At 48.0% G+C, this 15980-nt stretch overlaps 1 long non-coding RNA gene across 1 annotated transcript; it reads right to left on the reverse strand.

The window, feature by feature from the left end:
* Positions 1-1871: 1871 nt before the first annotated feature.
* On the reverse strand, positions 1872-11533 carry LOC105474940 (uncharacterized). The gene is made up of 5 exons (XR_011621837.1): positions 9714-11533; positions 4511-4970; positions 3481-3725; positions 2432-2606; positions 1872-2335 (listed from the first exon to the last, which is right to left on the reverse strand). It is a non-coding gene; the product is annotated as an uncharacterized lncRNA (long non-coding RNA).
* Positions 11534-15980: the final 4447 nt, after the last annotated feature.

The raw sequence follows: 15980 nt of genomic DNA on the forward strand, positions 1-15980 counted from the left end.
TCCAGCTTGGGCAACAGAGCAAGAAAAAAAAAAAAAGACGGTGCCCAAGCCCCAAAAACAGACATCCAGGCCCATGGAAGAGAATAGAGAGCCCAGAAACAAATCCACACAGTCACAGTCAGATGGTCTTTGACAAGACCAGGAACACACACTGGGGGAAAGGACAGGCTCTTCTATAAAGGGTGCTGGAAAAATAGGAGAGCCACATGCCAAATAATGAAACTCATCTCCCTCCATCTACAAAAATCAACTCAAAATGTATTAAAGACTTTAATGTAAGACCTGAAACTAGACATCTACTAGAAGACAACAGTGAAAAAAACTCCATGGCATTGGTCTGGGCAATGATTTCTTGAATATGACCCCAAAAGCACAGGCAACAAAAGCAAAAGAAAATTTTAAAAGACACAAAAATCACACAGTAGCTAGCAGCTAACAATCAAAAAAGCTCCTGATGTATGAGGTGTCAGACGTCCAAGACCATTGTCCACTGTTCCAGTGCCAGAGTCCCCCTTTGTTTCCAGGCCCCTCGGTCCTTCACTTCCTTCCAAGCCTTCAATGGCCCTGCTCACACTTCCCAGCAGTCACCAGACACTGTCCACAAGGTCAGGCACGTCCCAAGAGCATCAGAGCAATGCAGGCCCAACGCAGGACCACCTGCCCTTTGACGCACCACGGGATGGAGTGAGATGGAGGGCTGGACAGACAGAGTAGGACCGCGGCCCAGCGGCGCACCCTCGGCAGCAAGGGCTGCAGATCCTACGTTGCCTTCCTTGGCGCATTCTCTAAGATGTTTCAAAGATGACTACTTGGGTTCAAAAGTGAGCACGCCAACTCCCCCAATGCCCGAAGACGCCGGCATCTGAGCCCGCTGATTGACACTGGCTTCACACGCACTAAGAATTCCCTGATCTCTTCTCTTTAATAAGCCATTCTCGAAAGGTCTTCATTACTTCCTAATTGTCAGAATTCATTTGCTTCATTTTTCTGGTTAAGAAACATTTAAAAAATTAATCTCCAACCTTGGGCTGCTGTTAATTTAAAAGCTCCTCCACGCTTATTAATGGCATCATTTGTTTATCAATCTTACCCTACAACCACAGTGCCACCCGTGTGAATGCACACACACGTGCACACACACACACACTGATTTCAAAGTCCTTCCTTTGTTCTCTCTCTTTCTGGTTAAAAATTTGATTCACCGGGCGCAGTGGCTCACTCCTGTAATTCCAGCACTTTGGGAGGCCGAGGCAGGCGGATCACTAGAGGTTGGCAGTTCGAGACCAGCCTGACCAACACGGAGAAACCCCGTATCTACAAAAAATACAAAACCAGCAGGGCATGGTGGCGCATGTCTGTAATCCCAGCTACTCGGGAGGCTGAGGAAAGAGAATCGCTTGAACCCGAGAGGCAGAGGTTGCGGTGAGCTGAGATCGCGCCACTGCACTCCGGCCTGGGCAACAAGAGCAAAACTCCGTCTTAAAAAAAAAAATTTTTTTTTATTCTTTCATCCATCCCATAACCACTGTCCCTGTAATATCTACTTGACTTTTATTTTGTAGCTATTTATTTTTATATATTTAGGAGGCAGGAGTGCAAGCTTCTTACTTGTACATATTGCATAGTCGTGGAATCTGGGCTTTTAGTAGATCCATCTCTCAAAGAGTGAACATTGAGATGTTAGAGGTCACTCTGTGAACACTAGAATAGAAACAGGGCAGGTGGGCACGCCCTCTCTTTGAAGAACCCCAGGCTGCTCTGGGATCAATTTCACAGGCGGCTACAGGTCCACTCCCAGCTTCCCTCCTCCCTGCAACGGGTGCCGTCCTTGCCTCCCTCTCTCTTCAGTTCCTGGAAAGCCGTCATGATGGTGAGGTCATGGGAAACTAGTCGGACTCCACCCCTGCCTCATCCTGCTTACCCCACCCTGTCCTCCAGGACCTCCCGCCGAGGGTGTGGAAAAAAATGCTCCGCCCAGATCTCTGCTGCTCTGTGTCTCATCCCTCCTGATATCCACCATAACACTAAACACAGCACTTGGGCATCAGAAGCCCACAAATATTTGTTGAAAAATTAATTAGACAGTACCTAACATGAGAACGTCCATTTGTTTTATTAGTCAACATCCAGGAAGAATATCCACTACAATTAGAAGAGCAAGCACGTTTCCTCTCAAGTGCTGACTCCAAATCATCACAGTCCCCCCAACCTGCAGATGATACTGAAGCTGCATCTGGGATCAGAAGGAAGGAGCATCGGCAGCGGCTACGACCCATCATCACGCTGGGCCCGAGAGAGCGGCTGGTGGTGCGGGCAGGGTGCCAGTCAATGTTCTCTGGAGAAATGGAACCAACAGGAGAGAGAGAAAAAAAGATATACACACAGATCTAGACATAGATGGAGAGGGAGAAATGCTAAAGAATTGACTCACGGCATTGTAGGGGCTGGCAGGACAGACCAGCAGGACTGGACACTCAGGTAAGAGCTGATGGGCCGGGCACGGTGGCTCATGCCCATAATCCCAGCAGTTTGCGAGGCTGAGGTGGGAGGACTGCTTGAGGCCAGGAGTTACAGACCAGCCAGGTCAACATAGCAAGACCTTGTCTCTACAAAAAATTTAAAATTAGCTGGGTGTGGTAGCTTGCACCTATATAATCCTAGCTCCTCAGGAGGCTGAAGCAGGAGGATCACTCGAGCTGAGATCACGCCACTGCACTCCAGCCACGGATGGTGGTGTAAGACCCTGTCTCAAAAAAATGTTAAAAAAAGAACCAATGATGACTGATGTTTCAGCATTGAGTCCAAAATCTGCAGGGCAGCCCAGCAGGCTGGAAACTCAGGCAGGACTTCTATGTTACAGTCTTCAGACAGGATTCCTTCTTTGCTAGGAGCCCTCAGTTTTGGCTCTTAAGGCCTTCAGCTGATTGGGTGAGGCCCACCCATATACTGGAGGGTAATTCCCTTTACTTAAAGCCAACTGAGTGTAAACGTTAATCGTATCTACAAAATATGTTCACAGCCAGGCACGGTGGCTCATGCCTGTAATCCTAGAACTTTGGGAGGCCAAGACGGGAGGATAGCTTGAGCCCAGGAGTTTGAGAACAGCCTGGGCAACACAGTAAAACCCCATCTTTACAAAAAATAAAAAAATAAAAACATTTGTCAGGCACGGTGGCACATGCCTATGGTCCCAGCTACTCAGGAGACTGAGATGGAAAGATCACTTGAGCCTGGGAGGTTGAGGCTACAGTGAACCATAATCGTGTACTGCACTCCAGCCTGGGTAACAGAGTGAGACCCTGTCTCAAAAAAAAACACAAATATATATATTCACAACATCTGGACTAACATTTGACCGCACAGCTGCACAGCCTAGCCTAGCCTAGCCTGGTCAGGTTGACACCTAACATTGACCATCACAGGTACCATTAATTTTCCATCCCTAGTATAGGAGTTCCCCCCCCATCTAATCTGCTGTACCTTTGAGAAACCCTTGAGACAGTGCTGATGACATCCATCCAACAGGTTCTCAGTGACGCCACCTCTTCACGGAATATGGAATTCATAAAGCTGATGCTTGACTGTAGAATTTAGAAGCCTCGAGGACTTTAAGAATTCAATCAGAAAGTTCCTTGAGGCCCAAAGACATGTCAGTGTGTGTGAGTCTATCCCGATTTCCTGGGAAGTCCCCCCTTCACAGCCTTCAAAGTCGACAGTTTCCTCCCCTGTAACAGAAAAAGGGGAAGTGGGAGAGAAATGTAAAGAAAAAGGGGAAGTTCATATCCAATGGGCACTAATGGTTTAATGTGCCAAAATGAATTGATTTTCTGTTAAAAGCCAAAAGGCAGCAGTTAGACTAAATACGCCTTCCCTTGCTTGTGGCCTGTGTGCGTGGTAATGTATGGATGCAATACAAGTTAATTGGTTTTGTTGGGATTCACCAAAGAAAAAATTGCAGAATCCAATTGCAACCACTAATTAGAATTTCTGAGAGCACCGTAGTAAAAACCGATTATCCACTTCCTCAGTCATTTTCTAATCTTCTTGATCAAATTTATGCACTCAGTCTCTCTAGTGAGTCCCCAATACAGCCTTCTATCAAATCTGTATAATTAGTGCGCCCTGCAGATAGTCGCAGATTTTCTGCCCTGGCTAACAGTTGGGAACCAGTGAACGTCTCTGTTTGCTCAGCTTTCTCTCTCCAACCTACGAGAGCCCCAGTTAAGTCTCACACCCTCCATAAGACTTTGCCCAGTCATGGAGACCACGTGGTCTCACATGGTTTTGGCCCTCAGAGCCCCTCCCCATAGCCTCATTTGACATTAATATGTTATGTTGTTTAGCACGTCGTGATAACTTCCCTCTGCATCAGAACTGCACATTTTTAGAATAGTAGCTGTATCTTCTATCCCATTATTTTGGTCAACAAATGCTCCGAGAATGATGTCCCTTTAGAGGGGCATCTTCCACACTCTAAAAATCATCGTAACGATAGTCATTTGGCAGATACCTGACAAAGTACTTCTCCACATTATTATCCTGTTGGGCAGTCCCAATGCCCCTGTGAGGTCAGTCGATGTCTCTGGCACGCATGTCCGTGTGAAGAGACCACCAAACAGGCTTTGTGTGAGCATCAAGGCTGTTTATTTCACCTGAGTGCAGGCAGGCTGAGTCCAAAAAGAGAGTCCGCGAAGGGAGACAGGGGTGGGGCCATTTTATAGGATTTGGGTAGGTCGTGGAAAATTACAGTCAAAGGGGGTTGTTCTCTGGCGGGCAGGGGCGAGGGTCACAAGGTGCTCAGTGGGGGAGCTTCTGAGCCAGGAGAAGGAATTTCACAAGGTAATGTCATCAGTTAAGGCAGGAACCAGTCATTTTCACTTCTTTTGTGATTCTTCACTTGCTTCAAACCATCTGGATGTATTGGATGTATACCTGCAGGCTTTGGCTCAGAGGCCTGACATTCCTGTTGTCTTATATTGATAAGAAAAACAAAAAAAGATAGTGTTGAAGTATTGGGGTGGTGAAAATTTGGGGGGTGGTATGGAGAGATAACGGGCGATGTTTCTCAGGGCTGCTTTGAGCGGGATTAGGGGCGGTGTGGGAACCTAGAGTGGGAGAGATTAAGCTGAAGGAAGATTTTGTGGTAAGGGGTGATATTGTGGGGTTGTTAGAAGAAACATTTGTCATATAGAATGATTGGTGATAGCTTGGATATGGTTTTGTATGAATTGAGAAACTAAACAGAAGATACAAGATCTGAATAAGAGAAGGAGATAAACAGGTATTAAAAGACCAAGAACTGGGAGGACCCAGGGCATCTAATTACAGAGTGCCCAAGGGGGTTCAGCATAATTACTTGCTTGGTTGACGAGTTTTGGGGCTCTATCCTTGACAGAGTCCTCCTTTCTAAGTAGGAGGCTGAGCTTGGTGAAGAGTGTTTTTAAAAGACCATTAGTCCATTCTACCTTTCCTGAAGACTGAGGACAGTAAGAGGTATGAAGGTTTTACTGAATATCAAGAGCCTGAGAAACTGCTTGGGTGATTTGACTAATAAAAGCCGGTCTGTTATTGGACTGTATAGAGGTGGGAAGGCCAAACCAAGGAATTATGTCTGACAGAAGGAAGAAATGATCACGGTGGCCTTCTCAGACCCTGTGGGAAAGGCCTCTACCCATCCAGTGAAAGTGTCTACCCAGACCAAGAGGTATTTTAGTTTCCTGACTGGAGGCATGTGAGTAAAGTTAATTTGCCAGTCCCAGGCAGGGGCAAATCCCTGAGCTTGATGTGTAGGGAAGGGAGGGGGCCTGAACAATCTCTGAGGAGTAGTAGAATAGCAGATGGAACACTGAGAAGTGCTTTCCTTGAGGGAAGATTTCCACGATGAAAGGAAGTGAGAGGTTCTAAGAGGCAGAGTAGCAGCTTGTAACCTACATGGAAGAGGTTATGAAATGACGACAGAATAGAATGGGCCTGTGAGGCTGGAAGGAGATATTTTTCTTGGTCCAAGCACCATTTGCCTTGTGTGGGAAGAGATTGATCGGTGGACGTTTCAGTGGGGGAGTAGGTGGGAGTGACCGATGAGAAGGAGAAAAACTGCTGTAAGGGACAGAAGTTGGAACGCTAGCTGCTTTTTTAGCTACCTTATCAGCATAAGCGTTACCCTGAGTGATGGGATCTGATGCCTTTTGATGGCCCTTGCAGTGAATGACTCCAGCTTCCTTTGGAAGTAAAGCGGCCTTGAGGAGAGTTTTTATTAAAGGGGCATTAATGATGGAGGACCCTTGTGTAGTGAGGAAACCTCTTTCTGCCCATATAACAGCATGGTGGTGCAGGATACGAAGGCATATTTACAGTCAGTATAAATATTGACACATAGTCCCTTTACAAGAGTGAGGGCTCGAGTTAAGGCAATGAGTTTGGCTTGCTGAGAGGTAGTGGAGAGGGGCAGAGTGGTAGCCTCAAGGATAGATGTGGAAGATACTATAGCATAACCTGCTTTTGCTGGTGAGTGGTGATTAGGCCTGGTGGAACTGCCATCAATAAACCAAATGTGATCAGGGTGAGGAACAGAAAAGAAGGAAATATGGGGAAATGGAGTGAATACCAGGTGGATTAGAGAGATACAGTCATGGAGGTCAGGTGTGGTATCAGGAATAATGTGGGAGCCAGCCTAAAACAGTAAGGTCAAGTTGTTTGGACAGAAAGGCTACACGGTGCAGTCCCAGCTCTTGTGTAAGAATTTTGACCACAAAGTCCTGCACTTCGGCTCTGTGTAATGAAAAAGGGTTGGGATGAGTTAGGGAGAGCTGGTGTGGGAGCAGCTTCCAGGGCTGTTTTTAAGGAACAGAAAGAGGAGTGGGGAATGGATCTTTTAGGATCTATGGGGTCAGCTAGGTTTTCTTTTGTAAGTTCATATAATGGTTTAGTCAGGATGGTAAAACTAGGTACCCAAAGGCGGAAGTACCTAATCATGCCTAGGAAGGAAAGGACTTGTTGCTTCGTAGAAGGGGTTGGGGTTTGGGAGATTAGCCAGACATGATTAGCAGGGAGAGCATGTGTGTTTTTATGAAGAATTATGCCAAGATAGGTAACAGAAGAGAATTTCTCAGAATTTCTCAGAAATTTGGGCTTGACTGAAGTAACGGGGGTCATCCGTGAAGCTTTGTGGCAGTACAGCCCAGGTAATTTGCTGAGCCTGATGGGTGTCAGGGTCAGTCCAAGTGAAAGTGAAGAGAGGCTGGGATGAAGAGTGCAAAGGAATAGTAAAGAAAGTATGTTTGAGATCCAGAACAGAATAATGGGTTGTGGAGGGGTTGTGGAGGGAGGTATTGAGGATAGGAAAGTATATGGGTTTGGCACTTCAGGGTGGATAGGCAAGACAATTTGGTTGATAAGGCGCAGATCCTGAACTAACTTGTAAGACTTGTCTGGTTTTCGGACAGGTAAAATGGGGAATTGTAAGGAGAGTTTATAGGCTTTAAAAGGCCATCCTGTAACAGGCGAGTGATAATGGGCTTTAATCCTTTTAAAGCCTGCTGTGGGATGGGATATTGGCATTGAGCGGGGTCAGGGTGATTAGGTTTTAATGGGATGTAAGGGGTGCATGATTGTCACCAAGGAGGGCATAGAGGTGTCCCATAGTTGTGGATTAAGGTGGGAAGATACAAGGGGAGGATGCAAAGGAGGCTTTGAACTGGGGGAAAAGGGCGGCAATGAGGTGTGGCTGTAGCCCAGGAATAGTCAGGGAAGCAGATAATTTCGTTAAAATGCCTCCACCTAATAAGGGAACTGGACAGGTGGGGATAACTAAAAAGGAGTGCACAAAAGAATATTGTCTAAGTTGGCACCACAGTTGGGGAGTTTTAAGAGGTTTAGAAGCCTGGCCGTCAATACCCACAACAGTTATGGAGGTAAGGGAAACAGGCCCTTGAAAAGAAGGTAATGTGGAGTGGGTAGCCTCTGTATTGATTAAGAAGGGGATGGACTTACCCTTCACTGTAAGAGTTACCCAAAGTGTCTGTGATGGTCCAGAGGGCTTCCGAGGTGATCAGGCAGCATCAGTCTTCAGCCGCTAAGCCAAGAAGATCTGTGAAGGAGTCAGTCAGAGAGCCTTGGGCCAGAGTTCCAGGGGCTCTGGGGAGTGGCTGCCAGGCGAGGTGGACAGTCAAATTTCCAGTGGGGTCCCGCACAGATGGGACACGGCTTAGGAGGAATCCCAGGCTGCGGGCATTCCTTGGACCACTGGCCAGATTTCCGGCACCTGAAGCAAAATCCTGGGGGAGGAAGTCCTGAAGGAATCCCTGACCGCTGTGACTTAGGCATTTTGAAGTTCTGGTGTGTTGGAGATGTGGCTGAGGTTTCTCTTACAGCAGAGGCAAGTAATTGCAACTCTTCTCTATTATTGTACACCTTGAAGGCAAGGTAAATTAAGTCCTGTTGTGGGGTTTGAGGGCTGGAATCTAATTTTTGGAGCTTTATTTAATGTTGGGAGCAGACTGGGTAATAAAATGCATATTGAGAATAAGATGGCCTTCTAACCCTTCAGGGTCTAGGGCTGTAAAGCGTCTCAAGGTTGCTGCCAAATGGGCCATGCACTGTGCTGGGTTTTTATATTTGATGAAAAAGAGCCTAAACACTAACTGATTTGGGAGAGGTCGGATAAAGAAAAAAGAACATTAACCTTGACCATACCTTTAGCTCCAGCCACCTCTTTAAGAGGAAATTGTTGGGCAGGTTGGGGAGGGCTAGTTGCGAAACAAAACTGTAAGACGTAAGCTGGACCAGGTGTGAGGAGGGGAGGTGATAGAAGGATCATAGGGTGGCAGAGTGGAGGCTGAGGAAGAATTGGAGCCTGATTCAGCCTGGCAGGGAGCGACCTGAGGAGGAGCAGTCTGGGGAGGAGAGGTGAGGTCAGATGGGTCGGTAGAAAAGGAAGATTGAAAAGACTCAGCAACGCTTGGGGTTGGGACAGAGGGGACAGGTGGGAAGGAAAGGAGGAAGATTTGGGACAAGTCGCATTGGGAACAGAGACTAGGGAGGGACCAATGTATAAAACAATGCCTGGACGTCAGGCACCTCAGACCGTTTGCATATTTTACGACAAGAATTATCTAGATCTCGTAGGATGGAAAAATCAGAAGTGACATTTTCTGGCTATTTGGAACCATTATTGAGTTTGTATTGGGGTCAAGCGACATTGCAGAAGAAAATAAGGCATTTAGGTTTTAGGTCAGGTATGAGTTGAAGTGGTTTTAGGTTCTTGAGAACACAGGCTAAGGGAGAAGAGGGAGGAATGGAAGGTGGAAGGTTGCCCATAGTGAAGGAGGCAAGCCCAGAGAAAAGAGAGGGTAGAAACATGGAGAGAAGCGGCAGGGGGTGCTTGCCCCCTAGGAAAGTGGTACTTGCCACTAAGGGTGAAGGACCAAGGCAGGTGTCCCCACAGTGATTAGACACCTCTGAAATGTGGGTGAATAATCAAGCAGGCATCCCCACAGTGATTAAACACCAAGGGAAGATTGTCTTCCCGAGTCCATGACTGGCACCGGAGTTTTGGGTTCATGGATAAAACGCGTCTCCTCTATCTCTACCAGAAAAAGAAAGGAACTGAAATTAAGAGAAGGGAGAGATTGAAGGATGGTGCCAAGATTGAAAGGAGAAAGAGGTTGAGGGATAGTGAGAGAGGTTGGATAAGAGAGTAAAAAGAGTCCACTTACCCGATTTAAATTTGGTGAGATGTTCCTTGGGCTGGTTGGTCTGAGGACCCAAGGTCGTAGGTGGATCTTTGTCATGGAGCAAAGAGCAGGAGGACAGGTGATTGATCTCCCAAGGGAGGTCCCCCGATCCGAGTCACAGCAACAAGTGTCACGCGCATTCGTGTGAAGAGACCACCAACAGGCTTTGTGTGAGCAATAAAGCTTTTTAATCACCTGAGTGCAGGCGGGCTGAGTCCGAAAAGACAGTCAGCAAAGGGATATAGGGGTGGGGCCATTTTATAGGATTTGGGTAGGTAGTGGAAAATTACAGTCAAAAGGGGTTGTCCTCTGGCGGGCAGGGGCAGGGGTCACGAGGTGCTCAGTGGGGGAGCTTCTGAGCCAGAAGAAGGAATTTCACAAGGTAATGTCATCAGTTAGGGCAGGAACTGGCCATTTTCACTTCTTTTGTGATTCTTCACTTGCTTCAGGCCATCTGGATGTATATGTTCAGGCTTGGGCTCAGAGGGCTGACAGTCTCATTTTGTCAGCAGGAAAATAGAGGGTCCTGCCTCCAGGTACAGAGACTGAGGAGCTCACCCTGGGCTTGACCTCCAGATCTGACCTTCAAAACATACACTCTGCTCTGTCACAGGAAGCAGCGAGGGCTGGGATTCCCTCCAAGCTCCGGATGCACGGGCAGGTGCAGGAGCCAGCCTCTAGGCTCCCAAGCCACCGCTTCTACACTGTGGAGAATCAAAAGTAACTAGACAGGGGCCACCACGTGCCCCTGGTGTCAGCCTCCCCCTTCCCCAGCCTCCGCCCTCAGGCATCTTCTGCCTCCTGCTCCCCTGGTTCTCTATTTGTCACTTTACTACTTCAAGGAGCTCACTGTCTCCACTTGACATTTGCATAAGTAACTGTAAAATTTAAAACCTTCATCTATTAAAAACCCAGTCACTCAACAGTAGGTAGTAAATTTTATGAGGTGTCAACTGGTGAGTGGGGGAGGGGACAGAGACCAGCATGGAGCGCCCAGCACCCTGTGGGGCGTTTCTAGCACCCCTGCCTCTCCTGGCTCACCCCCTGCCCATGCACACCCCTCTGCCCGGCTCCTCCATGCTGGGACGGGACTCTGCAATGCAGTGACCTCAGCCTCTCGCTGCAAACCTTCCAATGACCCCTGCAGTCAGCCCTGGGGCATACACGGCTCTGTCCCTCACCACCTACCCTGCCAGCCTTCTTCCAGTGTCTTCCCAGTGAGAGGCCCTCAGCCATTAGACCAACGTCCCTTCTGGATTTAACAGGCCCAGGCCTTGCTTGAATTATCAGAGCACTTTAGCATCAAGCCCAAGGGCCTGTGGTGGCTCTCCTCCTTCCTCCACCCTTTAGTCCAGTGTTCCTCAAATTTAAGATGCACACAAGTCACCCTGCAGCCTGTACCATGAGGAGCTGGACTCAGTAGGACTGGCGGGGCCTGAGAGCCCTCATTTCCAGCAAGTTCCCAGGAGATATTGATGCAACGGCTCCACCCAGCACACACACGGCAGCAAGGATCCAGTCTCAGAGACGACTGTGCTGGGGGCCAGCGCTTCTTCCCAGATGCGTAACCAAGAGTCTCGGGAAGACTTAGGTCTTTTTCTTTCTTTTTCTCCCCACCCTTTAAGATCCTATCCTACTGGGACCAGTAGAAGAGCTAAAAGACCAAGTGCAGGTCAGGTGCGGTGGGTCACACCTTTGGGAGGCTGATGCGGGCAGATCACATGAGGTCAGGAGTTCAAGACCATCCTGGCCAACATGGTGAAACCCCATCTCTACCAAAAATACAAAAATTAGCCAGGCGTGGTGGCACACACCTGTAATTCCAGCTACTCGGGAGGCTGAGGCAGGATAATCACTTGAACCTGGGAGTCAGAGGATGCAGTGAGCCATGATTGCACCACTGTACTCCAGCCTGGGCGACACAGCAAGACTTCCATCTCTAAAAAAGGAAAAAAAAAAAAAAAAAAAAAAAAAGATCAAGCACATGCAAAGATGATACTGAACTACTTAGACCCCAGCGCAGCACAGATCCCACGGATCCCAGCAGGTGCCATCCATCAGCCGGCAGCCCCGCCAGTGAGGGGTGGCTCAACACCAGCCTCGGGCGTGCACTTATGCTGTGGTGGGTTGAACTGTGTTCCACCAAGAAAGATATGATGAAGTCCTAAAGATATGATGAAGTCCTGAGGATGTGATGTTATTTGGAAACAGGGTCTTTGCAATGTAATTCAGATATCAGATGAGGGTCATACTGGAGTAGGGTGGGCTTTTAATCCGATATGCCTGTGTCCTGATAAGAAGAGAAGAGACACAGAGAGAAGGCCCCGTGAAGATGGGCACACAGAGGCAAGACAGCCGTGGGACAATGAAGACAATGGAGGCAGAGATGGCAGCCATGCAGCCACAACCACAGAGTGCCAAGGACAGCCACAGCCCCAGAGGCCAGGAAGGTGCAGCCCTACCCACACCTGGACCTCAGACTTCTGCCTCCAGGACATGAGAGAAGAAATTTCTAATGTGGCAAGCCCCCCAGCTTGTGGAAGTTTATTACAGCCACTCTAGGAACTAATAATGGTGCCTCGTTCTGTTTTGTTTGAAACAGTCGCCATGGGAAGGGTGATGATGGAGATTGTACTGTGAGGTTACAATGAAGGTTTCTTCCAGTTATTTCATCTCCTTGCTCGACTCTCAAAGGGCCGGAGGAGACAGAATTGGCTGTGTTCATAGGAAATTAAAAGCCAGCAATGAGCATCATCCAGGAAAGCGTTCTGTTTCCTCAAGATCAAATTAAAGAACCTCACGAAACCCATCAGAGAGGCAGAGGGACGTGTCCCTTCAACCACCCAGGCTGTTTCAGAAAACGGAGCTTCATGTGATGCATGTGACATGCAGCAGAGGTGCTGGGCCCAGGGCCTCGGAGGGGAGGCCCAGCCCTCTTGCACTTTAAAGAAAGAAATCTGTAAAGATGGAGCCTTCTGTCCGGTTCGGCTGTGGCAGAGGCTGCTCATAACCGCCCAATGTCCACTCCCTTCTTCTTTCATGACAAACACTGATTCTTAGCTACGCCATTGCCACCAGCCCAGTGACTACATTTACCACCGTTCCCGGCAGTGAGTTGGTGCCATGTGACCCAGCTCTAGCAAGTGTCACGTCTGTGAAGTGCCCTACATTTCACAGTGGTCAATGACTACATTTACCACCACGCCCAGCAGCGAGTTATTGCCATGTGACCCAGCTCCAGCAAGGGGGTGTCTATCAAGTGCCCTAAAGGGGAGTGTCTCTCAAGTGCCCTTATGTCACTTCCTTCTTCCTGCTGACCGGAAAGCAGGTGTATCAGCTGGAGTTCCAGCTGTCATCTTGGGCTATAAGGACCAGGGCCACAATCCAGGGTTGGCAGGCCAGGACACTGGAAGGAGCAGGGGACCCTGGAGTTCATGGAAGCTCTGAGCATCCCTGGAGAGCCCACCTAGAGGAAAAAAACAAAACGTTATGTATTTAAACTACTGTTGCCAGGCACTGTGGCTCATATCTGTAATCCCAGCACTTTGGGAGGCCGAGGTGGGAGGATCACTTGAGTCTAGGAGTTCAAGACCGGCCTGGGCAACATGGCAAGACCCTGTCCCTACAAAAAAAATTTAAAACTTAGCTTGGTATGCTGGTGCATATCTGTGATCCTGGCTACTTGGGAGGCTGAAGTGGGAGGATCGCTTGAGCCCAGGAGGTCGCGGCTGCAATGAGACATATTTGCACCATCACACTCCAGCCTAGGTGACAGAACAAGATCCTGACTGAAAAAATAATAATAGTAGCCATTCTGGATGGGGTAACGTAGCATCCATTGTGGTTTTAATATCCCTGATGACTAGTGATGTTGAATGTGTTGAACATTGTATATTTTCCTTTTTTATTATTTTTTTTTAGAGACAAGGTCTCCTTATCTTGCCCAGACTGGTCTTGAACTTCTCCTGGGCTTAAGCAATCCTCCTACTGCAGCCTCCCAAAGTGCTGGGATTACAGACGTGAGCCGCCACACTGGCCATGTATATTTTCTTTTGAGGAATATCTGTTCAAGCCGTTTGCCCACTTTCTAGTGGGAATGATTCTGGGGTCAACAATGAAATCAAGAAGGAAATTTTTAAATTTTTCAAGATGAATGATAATACTGACAAGTTATCAAAAACCTCTGGGGTAAAGCAAAAGCAGTGCTAAGAGGAAAGTGTATACTACTAAACGCCTACATCAAAAAGACAGAAAGATCACAAACTGATAGCCTAACCACTGTTTCTTTTTTTGTTTTTTGTTTTTTGTTTTGAGACGGAGTCTCACTCTGTCACCCAGACTGGAGTGCAGTGGCATGATCTCGGCTCACTGCAACCTTCACCTCCTGAGTTCAAGAAATCTCATACCTAGCCTCCCAGGTAGCTGGGAATACAGGCATGCACCACCACACCCAGCTAACTTTTTGTATTTTTAGTAGAGACGGGGTTTCACCATGTTGGCCAGGCTGGTATCAAACGCCTCAAGTGATCCACCTGCCTTGGCCTCCCAAAGTGCTGGGATTACAGGTGTGAGCCACCGTGCCCAGCCCTAACTCACAGTTTCAAATATGTGCTGTGGACGGCAACTGCCTCTTAACTTCCTCAAGCAAATCACTGAGGTGGCAAAGGTCAATGGGAAGACAGTCAAAATAAGAGAATTATTTTATTTACAAATAAAAACTGCCTTCTTACACCAGCACAATGTATACACGGAGGAGGGAAAATTAGGCCTCTATAATCAGTATTTTTTTTTTTTTTGAGACAGGGTCTCACTGTCGCCCAGGCTGGAGTGCAGTGGCGCAATCTTGGCTCACTGCAACCTCCGCCTCCCAGACTCAAGAGATCCTACCACCTCGGCCTCCCAAGTAGCTGGGACCACAGATGTGCACCATCACACCCAGCTAAGTTTTGAAATTTTGTAGGGATGAGGTCTCACCATGTTGCCCAGGCTGGTCTTAAACTGCTGGCCTCAGGTGATCCTCCTGCCTCAGCCTCCCCAAGTGCTGGGATTACAGGCACGAGCGACCGCACCTGGCCTACACCCAGTATTTTTAACCAACCTCCTCCACCTCAGAAAACTTGTTTGTAGATAATTAGATTCATGAAATGGGAATATTTTCTTACTTGCTTGACAGCAATCATTACTCACCCTGAAGGAGAGGTTAGAGAGGTACTGCAACAAGAGCAGTTTAAATTATTTCTTTTGGTTTTTCACTGCTTTGATCCTTGGATACGTCTCATATTTCAATATAATAGTAAAATGGAGCCTTTGTCTTCAGTTGGCCTGGGCTGTTTCTGCTCCTGGTTCTTAGTCACTGGATAGCATTTTGATTTCTAAACTTATTTTAAAATTTGATCCTACAAAGAATACAATTTAGCTAAATTTGGAACTAGAGTTTACATCTCCATGTATCTCATGACAAAGGGGACAGGTGGGCCCCGGTATTTCCTTCCACACAATCGTTTTTCTTTTTCCTTCAGTTTTTCTGTCTCTTTCTGTATTATTCTGACTATCCTTTGGTTCAGCCTCTTTTGTGCCTCTGCTGCTTCCTGGGAGGAACTCAATCTGCTTTTAACTGTGTTGAAGACAGTGTGCAGGTCTTTTAAATAAACACAGGAAATAAAGTATCATAAAGTAGAACCAGAGTACTGGCAAAGGAAGGTGGATAAAGAGCTGGGGTCAGAGGCAAATTAAAGAGAACTGGAATTTCAGTTTATTTCTACAAGACACAGCACCATGGGCAACCCACCAAGAGGGCGCCATCCACCCAAGAGGGCGCCATCTACCCAAGACAGCACCATCTACCCAACAGGACACCATCTACCCAAAAGGGCACCATCTACCCAAAAATACACCATCCACCCAAGAGGACACCATCCACCCAAGAGGGCAACGTCCACCCAAGAGGACACCGTTGACCCAAGAGGACACCATCGACCCAAGAGGACACCGTCCACCCAAGAGGGCACCGTCCACCCAAGAGAGCACCGTCCACCCAAGAGGGCACCGTCCACCCAAGAGGACACCGTCCACCCAAGAGGGCAACGTCCACCCAAGAGGACACCGTTGACCCAAGAGGACACCATCGACCCAAGAGGACACCGTCCACCCAAGAGGGCACCGTCCACCCAAGAGAGCACCGTCCACCCAAGAGGGCACCGTCCACCCAAGAGGGCACCGTCCACCCAAAAGAGCACCGTCCATCCAAGA

This window comes from Macaca nemestrina, chromosome 4 (assembly GCF_043159975.1).
Source record: "Macaca nemestrina isolate mMacNem1 chromosome 4, mMacNem.hap1, whole genome shotgun sequence".
Taxonomy (NCBI): Eukaryota; Metazoa; Chordata; class Mammalia; order Primates; family Cercopithecidae; genus Macaca; species Macaca nemestrina.